Genomic DNA, 11,150 nt, shown 5'->3' with positions numbered 1-11,150 from the left:
AAGAGAGAAAGGCTCAAACATTCCTTTTTCTATTTCTTACGTTATGTTTAGTGGAAACGAAAACAAAAAAAAAAAATAGTAAGAAAAAATGGAGGAAAAAAAAGAAGGGTGTGGATGGAAAGTTTTATGTGACGTTTGAGTATTCGGTTTTTTTAAATTTAAATTCAACTATAATTTATTCTGCGAATTTTAAGGCAAAATAAAGTTGAAAAAGATGTTTTAATGGTTTGACTTTTTGAGACAAAATTAAAAAAAAAATGAATAAAATCTGATTTATTTTTAAAAAATTGCAAATAACAATAAATACCAATAGAATTTGTTTTTTTTTTTAAAAAAAAAAAAAAAAAAAATACCCAAACATCCTATAAGTTTTGCTTTAGTTATAGGTGGAGTACTTGGTTACCAAAGGGCCCTTTGAACTTAGTCAATTGTGACTCCCATGGGCCTAGACGGCAACAAAGCCTATGCCCAGGGGCAAAATCAAGATTTTTAGTAAGGGGGGACGAACTTATATAAATACATAACTACATAAGTACACAAATACATGTAGTTTTTCTCTATATGTCTGTTTGTAGGTATTTATGTAAAATAAAAATATAAAAGCTTTAAATTAATTCCATATTAAATTTTGTAAGTCATTACTGTATACAAAAGTTATTTATGTTTATAAAATTATCTTAGAAGAAATCAAGAGAACTTTCCTTTAGAATACACTAGTTTCCTATTTTTCTAAAGACATGTACCAAAAAAAAAAAAAAAATCCAATTAAAGAACATAGCTTCTCCTTCAAAATATGCTCGATGACGATCACTAATGGAATAAAATTCATATCATCTCTGAAGTGAAATTATTAGTAACTTCTTTTTCAATATAAACTATCATATGGTCTGAAAGAAATTTATCTTCCATTCTATTATGCAATCTAGTTTTTATAAGTTTCATGGTAGAAAAAACTCATTTTGTAGTCACAGTAAAACGAATAAAGTGTTTTTGGCTTGCCCATATTTTTCTTAACTTTAAGAAAAAATTATGGATCAAGAATTAACGTGAAAAGTTTCTAGACGTATAAGATTTTTGTTAGAATTTTATTATAGTTCTTGTTACTACTAACAAATTATATTTATTATAGTTTTTCTTACCACTAACAATAAAAAACTTGTATAATTTTTTTACATCAAAGTACCCGTTCGATTTGAAATTATAATTTCAAATTTTCATGATATCACAAACACACAAATAATTAAGCACAATTTATAGGGTCCAAGAAAAAGGGTACCTTTGAGCGTAGACTATTTCTCTTGACAAGATCTCCCAAAACTCCTAACAACAACAATGATAAGAGTCAAGTCATAACAATGTTGCAACGTACAAAGCCTATATAATAAACCCATTTAAAAGTTAGAAAATATTTGACCAAATATATAAAAGAGAAACTGAGAAGGCACATGGTCCATAATTCGTACAGCTACTAGTAAAAGAAAAAAGTAGCAATTATGATTTATGGAGAAGCTTAAGCATCTAATATTCTAAATTTATAATTATTATAATGTTGGTACAGTGCCAGTCGACCTTACAAGAACAAGATGGTGCCATACTGCCATAGAATAAAAAAAAATTGTTCATGTCAAAATGCCAAATTAAGAGTACCATAGACAAAAAAAAAAAAAAGAAAAAAAAAGAAGGGAAGAGCTATAAGAGATTTCTCTATCACTTCACTTGGAATCTTAAAATCAAAAATGAAAGATTGAATCCTAGACATCAAGACTACTAAAAAGATATTTCTAATTAATATGAAAAGCTATTATCAAACTACCAAAAATGAAAACCATGCTAAGAATTTATAAATAGAAAGCAATATATACATTAGTAAGAGCATCCTCATCAAATTCTCCAAAATTTTCTCTAAATTTAGCTTAAACAATCTACTTTTTTGATTTTATCTCTTACTTTTGAAAGACTCCATACATCAAACTCTGTAAATATTTCTCTATTTTAACTAAATATTATATTTTATTAGTTTTGAGAATAACTATTTTAACTGTCAAAATTGGTTTCCTTCATCAACTACTTTAAAATTCCCTAGCCTTCATCCAACGTCCAACGTTAATTCCCTTCAACAACCAGCCAAGCCACTGTGCTTTAATTAAATTAATTGAACCAACAATTAGCTTGGACTTTTATTGTCTTCAACAACTAGCCAAGCAACTTATTTACCGGAAAACAAGTAACAACACTTCCAGAAAAACTGGAAAACAAGTTCCAAACAGGAACAACTCAAGGCCAGAATACAAGCCTTAAAAACAAATAATCCAAGCTGCAAACAACAGTAGCAACCAACAACACCATCAACTCAAGCCAAACAACAGAAAAATCAACAAAAGAACCGGCAAACACCAAAACAACTCTATAGCAGAACAGAAACAACACAATCAGGATCAACCCTTCAGCAGAACAGAAACTACATTGGCAGGTTCCATTTTTCTGCAATCTTCTCATTTCATCTCAGACTCTACTGGCAAAACAATCCCAACCCCTTCAAAGGAATAAACGGCCACACCCATCCCATAAAAGAACACAGAATTTCCCAATTAGGCCAGAAACCGTGAAACCTAAATAGCCAAAAGACTTGATCTTTGTGAACCCATTAACGGATTCAAGCTTGCGGCGAGTGTAGACCCTAAATCAACTTTTTTTTTTTTTCTTTTTTTTTTTTTCTTTTTTTTTTTTTTGCAATGAATTGAAAACCTAAATCAATTTATGAAACTCACCTTTGGAAAGAGAAATTCAGGGTCAAATTCGGTTGCTTCTCTCCTATTTCATCGGTGAAGTTAGCGTTTTTGAGTTTGGGATCTTCCTCGTCGACGGCTCTGTCACCGGTTGTGTTGTCGGCATCGGCGTCAAGCTCGATCTTGTCCACGTCCGTCGAAAGCCCACCTTGTAGCTTGCACGAGTTGGCCCAGTGCTTGGAAAATCAGTGGCTTGCTTCCTTTCGCTGATGGCTTGATGCAAAGGAAAGTGACAGAGATCTTGCTGAGGAAAGTGACAGAGAAATCTTGCAGGAAGAAGGTGAAGAAAGGCGTGAGAATGAGAAAAATATTAAAGAATAGAATAGCGTAGAGATTTTGGACGTTAGATTTGGAGAAGGATTCTGACAAGCGGTAATTTGGTGAAATGATAGAGAGCTTGATGCAAGGGGGAGTTTGAGAAATTTCACCAAAATTTGGTGAAAAGTTTGAAATGCCGAGCTCGATGAGGATGCTCTAACATTACGAAATCATCAAAAAACTAAAATTAAAAAAAGAAGTACTTTAAAAAAACAAATAATTGGCATGAAAATATTAGTCAAGATACTAAGCAAAACCATAACCCTACACTTTCTGCCCAAAACGATCGATTGTTTATCGAGGACTGTTAGGTCGGTTTGAAACGTTCGACGTTCTTCAAGACTGTTAGATTGCTATGCCCTAGAATGTTTTTTTTTTCCTAATTCATCCTACCAAAACTTGATCTATCACTTACCCAAGACCCCCAAAGGTTATAACACTCCTAAAAGGTACCATACAACATGCACAAATGTTCACAAACAACCAACTTAACTTTAAAAACTCCAAAGGTCATAACTTTCTTCCCATAGTCACATTTTCCTTGTTAAACAACCAAATAAATGCTCTAAGGTATTGAAAGGTAGGTGATTTAATACTAATTTAGGGTTAAAACATAAGCTAGTCCTAAAGGCTCGCAACTTTCATGCAAGATCAAGCTTATTTACCAAAAATACCTAGATTTTAATCATAAATAAGGGAAAGACAACTAACATACAAATCATAGCTAAAACATCAAAGATAACACACAACTCAAGGTTGGGTTAAGCTCTATACCTCAAAGGTGAGAGCCTTTCAAGCCCCTAAGAGCACAACTCTCAAGGGAGGCCCCTCTCTCTCTCTCTCTCTCTCTCTCTCTAGGGTATACTATCATAAAATTGGCGAAATGGGGGTCTAGGGTTTATCCTAGACCCTTAAATAGACCCCTCCCCACAAGCTTGTGCTGAAAATGTCAAATTTTAAATACATATAGACTGCCACCGTTCGATCGTTTTAAAAGAAATGATTGATCGTTATGTACAAAGCCATATTGTTCGATCGTTAAAAGCAACGATTGATGTTTTTGGTGAAAATCCGAAAGGCAAGTGTTTTGAAAACCCTAATTTACCACGCCTTCAAACAAACACCTTGAAATTTGTTTGGGCGTAATTACAAATCATCAAGTTATCAACTACTCATGTATGAAAATAGGGTATAAAAATACATGAACGATATATATATACAAACACTTGTAGTTTAAAGACCATATTATTATCACGGGCTTGAACAGGTGAGTGCCATATTAATTAGTCCTAACACATTACCCTAGATGGTGTGTTAGGACTAATTAATATGGTACTCACCCCTAAAACCGCTAATCGCATTGTCCTAGATGGTTAGCGTTTTTTTCCAACCGCCTACAAAAGCGGTTATGCGATTAACGGTTATTAGAGGTTAATAACCTCCCTCTTATACACTCCTAATAGATACCTTAGAAACATGAGATGGATCGAAATTCAATTGTGAGTTGAGAATGGATTGAGGAGAATATAGTGTCTGGGAACTTCGATCACATGAAATAATGGGAAATTATTCTCAGATTTCTTAAAGTAAAATACCAAAATGTTCATCTACGAGTCATTTAGTTACCCTCAAAATTTCAAGTCAAACGAAGTTTGTTGAGGGATTTAAAGCAAACCGAGAAGACAAGTTTGTCAAGTTGCCACGAGGGTGTGCTGACGTCAGCATGGTGACTAACAGGTGTGTGCAGCAAGAAGATGATGTACATCATAGTGATGTCATCTGGTCACATGAAATAATAGGAAAATATTCTTAGAATTATTAAAGTAAAATATAAAAATATTCATCTGAGTAATTTAGCTACCCTCAAAATTTCAAGTCAAATGAAGTTTGTTAAGGAGTCGAAAACGAACCGAGAAGAGGAGTTGGTCAAGTTGCCATGAGGGTGTGCTCACGTCAGCATGATGACTAACAAGTGTGGGCAACAAGAAGATGATGTACGTCATAGTGATGTCATCGAGTGACATGGCATTTGTGGGATGCAAGAGGATGGTGTGGCAACTTGGGGGTCAAGTTGCTGACGTCAGCAAGGCTTGCACCCCAAGCTTGGCTGCCACGTTTAAGCCATCTAAGGGGGCTTGTAGTGCCTATAAGAACTAGCCCTCTCCCACTTCATTCTTTACACCAAAATTCCATTCTAATCACTCTAAAGTTGTTTCAAGTATTATAAAGAGTGGATTTGGGAAGGTTCTTGGGAATTGAAGTGCTTGGGAAGCTTGGAATCTTGTTTTTGAATTACTAAACGTTTTTAGTGGAATTTCTTGGTATAATTCCTAAAATCTAGTTTTAATATTCCTAAAATAGTTTATAAGTTTATATATGTCGTTATAATGCTCAATTAGCTTTAAATAGTTAGCTACATATTTATATAATGCCCGATTATATTTAGAATAAGGTTTAAATATTACAATAGCACCGTTGTGATGCCTAAACGAGTTTAGATAGTATTATAATAGCACGTTGTAATGGCCAAATACTATACTAATGCTGTAGTAATGCCCGTATAAATATGCGTGGAAAAGCTACCTTGTCATTATAATGCTTATATAGCATTATAATACTTTTAAATATATTGTAGTAATATCAAAATTATTAGGAAGCTATATTAATATGTATAATGTGGTAAAATGATATCTAAGTATTATTTCTATAAAATCATGTAGAAATTGGTATGCATGTGATATAGTTACCCACGTAAACACGACGTTGTACCGCCCAAGTTTCTTGGGATAAAAGCAAAGCATATAGTTAGAGGTCCTAGGATATGAATTAGGCTTAAGAGTTTGAAAGAAAAAATGAAGACTAATGTGTAGACGCATTGCAAATGCAATGATAAATTAGAGTCGAAGAATTCACCCCAACAGTGTTGTTAACCAATACTGTAAGTATAATACTTAATGAGACCTTGCATATAAATACTTAATGAATAAGGCATGAGATATATGTTTAAATTGAGCCTTGTTACTTTCTATGATTTTAACATGTGTTAAGAAAAATGATATTAGTAAAAGGTTGAATTAAGGAAAGCAATATTTGAGAAAATGTCACATTATTGCATATTCTTAATAAAAGAAAACTATATTGCTGCCAAAGCAATCAAAGAGTAAGAGTTAATAAGTACCTTTCGGTGAAGTGGGGTTAATCACTTGACTCCTCTAGCGGGTTCTATCACTCAGGTACCTTCGGTTATAGGGAGGAGAATTCGTAACCTTCATGGGACAAGTGGGAGATCGATAACCTGTCAATACATAATAAGAACAAATAGACAAGTGGAACAGAAAAAACCTAGAGTTAATGCATTTTATATTTAATTATAGTATTAGATTTGTTACGTTTTATATGCATCATGAACTTTTTATTGCCATATTGTGGGATGTGGAATTAAAGATTATAAAGAAAAGTCCAAGTAAAATATAAGAGGATTTTGTGTATATTTATATAAACTTCTCTAAATGGTTATCGTATCAGCTATGACTTTTCAATGGTAAAACTCTATTTTTGGAAACTCTATTTTTAGAAACTCTAATCCAACTATTATTAAAAACACAAGTTAGAGATATTTTCTAAAAAGGGGGCCCATATTACAAAATGTCAATTTTTATTATACTTGTTGAGATTGTAGATTCATATATCCGCCTGTGAAAGTGTGGTAATTCTACAATTTTATAGTTGATGCAGGAGAGAAAGTTGAGGACAATGACCCTTATGCTGGTCTAGGAGCTATGGATGAGGTTGACAGTAGCCTCGGCTTTGTTATAGACTAAATTTTATTTAGACTATTTTAGGAGTAATTCTAGAAGTCCCATTGTGTCATTCAAAAAATGATATGGCTTTAAAATCACCATTTGATTAAAATTCAATAGTGATCTATCAAAAATCAAATAGTGATTTTAAAAGGCACATTATTTTTAGAGTGACATAAGAACACAAGTGGGACTTCTAGCATTGCTCATATTTTAGTTGTTTGTACTTTGATGAAGTAATTCTCGAAGTTAATCTTGTGTCATTCTTGTGTCCTTTCAAGAATGATGTAACTTTTAAAATTACCACTTGATCAAAATTCAATAGTGATCAATTATAAACTTAATGATGATTTTAAAAGCTACATTATTCTTAAAGGGACACAAGAGTGGTAAAAGAGTAACTTCTAGCATTACTCATTTTGATGTGCTGCTTCTGGTGCTTTTGCTAAATTGATAGGGTGTATATTTAAAGTTGTAATTTAACAATGTTAATATTATTTAATTTGAGGTCTATATAGTAGCATTCGTATATTTATTTAAATGAGATTGTGATATCAAGAACGGAAAAATTTTATTCTGCAGCGAGATTTTTGATATTATATTATAGTAGTAGCATCACGTGGAAAATCCAAATGTTTTTTGCTTGCGACTTAATAATAAGTCAAGGCGTCATAAAATGAGTACGGCATACTAAATCTGTAACGACCCACGAAAAAGCTAGCCACATTTGCGCTATCACCTAAAAGGATTAGTCAATTTGGAGTTTTCCTAGAATCCCTTATAAAGCCCAGTTTCACATAGTAACTAGGTAATGTGCGACTTAACACCCATGAGTATCTTTATAAATACTCACCTTATGTGAGCCATTCATCTCTTTTTAATATGGGACTGGAGTAATTACAAACTCCTAAGGAAAAGCGTTAGTCATATTTGCGCTATCACCTCAAAAAGGACTAGTCAATTTGGAGTTTTCCTAGAATCCCTTATAAAGTCAAGTTTCACCTAGTAACTAGGTAATGTGGGACTTAGCACCCATGAGTATTTTTATAAACCACTCATTCTATGCGAGCTATTCATCTCTTCCCAATATGGGACCCGGGTGTTACAAAATCATTTCCTCGCCACGTATCAGTAAGTCGGCTATGGGTACATAAACCAAAGGATGGTTGTGCAAGGAAAGTTGTCGTTGAGATCATTTTATCGAGGGAAACTAAATCGTTGGGGATGTGCCATATCTACCACATTCCATGTTTACTTCAAATCTTCCATACCTTTTCTTCGGTATTGATTTCTTACCTTTCCATACGTTGATAGTTAACTAAATTCATGCATCCTATCAAGGAAAGGTGGGAGCGGTAAGTCTATAAATTGAGAATTTGTAGTTTCCTCAAGTACACTCACTTCATTCTTTTTACCTTCATTATGCCAATTTGTTTCCTCATCCATCTACTAATTACTTAAGCATTGGAGGTCCATTACAAAAAAAGAAAAGAAAAGAAAAGAAAAGAAAAGGGATTTAATATCGTTTAATTTAATGGCGTTTAATGTTCAAATCACATTAATTCTTGTGGTGAAAATTTGGTTAAATATTTAGTTTAACATTTTTGAGGGGGAGAGAGAGAGAGAGGAGCTCTCCTAGGCACAAGCATAGGAATTTTTTGCTTTGGAGCTCTTATGCTCCAACTCAAGAGATATGCTCTTGCAAAGAAGAAGAAGAAGAAGTGGAGGAGGAGGAGGAGGAAAATCCTCCTATTTATTTTTATTTTTTTCACATTAGCATCGTTTCACTATTCAAAAGGCGCTAATAGTTTAGTATCGTTTGAACAGTGAAACAACGCTAACAGTTTAGTGTCGTTCGAGATCAAGCGTCTTTAATTAGTGCTGTTTGAATAGTAAACGATGCTAATATGGAATCTCGTCCCTATGTTTAGCACCGTTTAGCAAACGACAATATTAAAACGGCGCTAGATGAATATTGTCATTTTTTGGGCTATAAACGATACTATTCAACTGACGCTAAAATTTGGTTTTTATTTTTTAGTTTTTGTAGTGATGGTTCTGCCGCTTTCTGCAGGGAGCTACCTTGTTTGGTGTGTGATAACTATTTTAACAATTGGAAAGAAAAAGCAAAAGGGAGGGATGGACTTTTTTTGTCAAAACCAACAAATTTTTAACCCAAAATGTCAAGAAAAATGAAAAGGAAAATGCCGGAGACCCAAAAAAAAAAAAAGAGAAGAAGCAAAATTTACTAATTTATCTTTAATTTATAGTTTCTACTCAATATACAATGTAATGACAATTTAATGAACAATATAGTATTTATACTTTATCTTCCTTTTTTTTTTTTTTTTTTTGTCATCTTATAAAGCAAGTTAAGTTGAATTCCTTTTCCTCCTTCTTCTTCTTCTTCTTTTTTTCTTCTCTTTTTTTTTTTTTTTTTGTTTCCTTTATTGAACTAACATTCTTTAAAATATATAAATAATTTTCAAATAGAGTATTCTTTTTTAATATCTTGATCTTTATTTTCATTAAATGATTAAAATTGCGTCATTTTAATATATCATTTATTGTCATAGTTAATTAAAAAGATTAAAAATTATTTGGAATGGGCAATTACCACATGATGCCATTTCAAACATTTCAGGAAAAATAAGGTTTTGTTTCTTAAGCCCCGTTTGGTTCGCGAAATAGACCTCTGGAATGGAATGGTTATTCTTATGGAATAGTCATTCCTATGGAATAGTTATTCATTTGTTTGGTAAGGGTCTATTCCTTAGAATAGTTATTTCCATTGAAATACCTATTCATTTACTAAGAGGAATACATATTCCTTTAAAAAATGAGAGGAATAGCTCTTCTTTGGAGTAAAGACAATATTTTCCAGAAAAAACCATTTATTTTTTTTTTTTTATTTTTTATTTTTTTTTAAAAAACCAAACCCTTCACTGGCTGGTCGACCAGCCCATATATGGAGCCGACCCCCCGGAACACCTCGTGGTGGACCCCCAAGGCGTTCCGAGGGTGGTGCGACCACCCCCGACGCTTATGGGGGTGGCTTGTGCCACTCTGGGTTGGCTTCGGGGGTGGCCGCGACCACCCTAGATTGGCTTCAAAGGTGGTCGACCACCCCCCAATGGGTATTGCGGCCACCCCCGGCTCTTGGTGGTCGGCCACCCATGAGTTTTGTTTTTCTTTTTTTTTTTTTTTTTTTTTTTTTTTTTTAAAAAATGTGGGGTTTTTTTTCAGTAATTTTGATTGGATTCCAATTAAAATATATGAGTTCTTACCAAACTAAATATTAGGAATATCCATTCCATTCCGCTACCTTCTATTCCTAGGACTATTCATTTTCCTATTGGAATAGTCATTCCGCAAACCAAACGAGACCTTATTCTTCGTTTGTTTCGGTGTAAAATGATTTCGTAAAATATTTTTTGGGAAGTCATTTTTCAAGAAAATATTTTTCTTCAAAAACATTTTTCGGTGTTTGGCGCGTATGGAAAATCTCAATTTTTTTTTTTTAATATTTTCATTCAATCATATTAACTTATAAAAATTAATTTTTATTCACAACATTAAAATATTAAAGTAAAATAATATAAAAAAAAAACTAAAAAATTATGTTTAATTAAGATATACACATTGACTAACAATAATAATATTTTTTAAAATTTGGATTATTTTAAAAATATTATTTTTAAAGTGTTCGGAATTTGGCCATTTGTTTCGGATTCCGGCAGAAATGGCCAGATTTGGCTAGAACAGCCAAATCCCTGCCAGTTCTGGCTAGAACAGCCAGATCCCTGCCAGTTCTAGCCAGATCTCGACCAGTTGGTCGGAATTTGGCACAGTATTGCCAGAATCCGGTGATGGTGGCTGAATATCGTCGGATTTCGATAGAAATTTCCAAATTTTGGCACCGGCGGATTCCGACCAGTGTCGAAAAATGGTTGTCAGAATCCGACGATGGTTGCCGAATAACGGCGATGGTCGACTGCTTGAGCGTGAATGTTGATTGTGTCATTTAAAAGAGGACCGACTACGTTTGCCGTTTGGAGAAAAATAATTTTTTGAAATTTATTAAGTATTTTTGGTCAAACGAAAATCATTTTACTGTTGACTATTATTTTCGCCCTCACAAAACACCAAAAAATGCTTAAATCATTTTTCAGAAACAATTTACGCTGAAACAATCAGAGTATTAATGTATTTTAGGTTATGATGCGACATAAATTAAAGGAAAAAT

Source organism: Alnus glutinosa, chromosome 13, assembly GCF_958979055.1.
Source record: "Alnus glutinosa chromosome 13, dhAlnGlut1.1, whole genome shotgun sequence".
NCBI classification, from domain to species: domain Eukaryota; kingdom Viridiplantae; phylum Streptophyta; class Magnoliopsida; order Fagales; family Betulaceae; genus Alnus; species Alnus glutinosa.
This window is presented reverse-complemented; position numbering follows the sequence as displayed.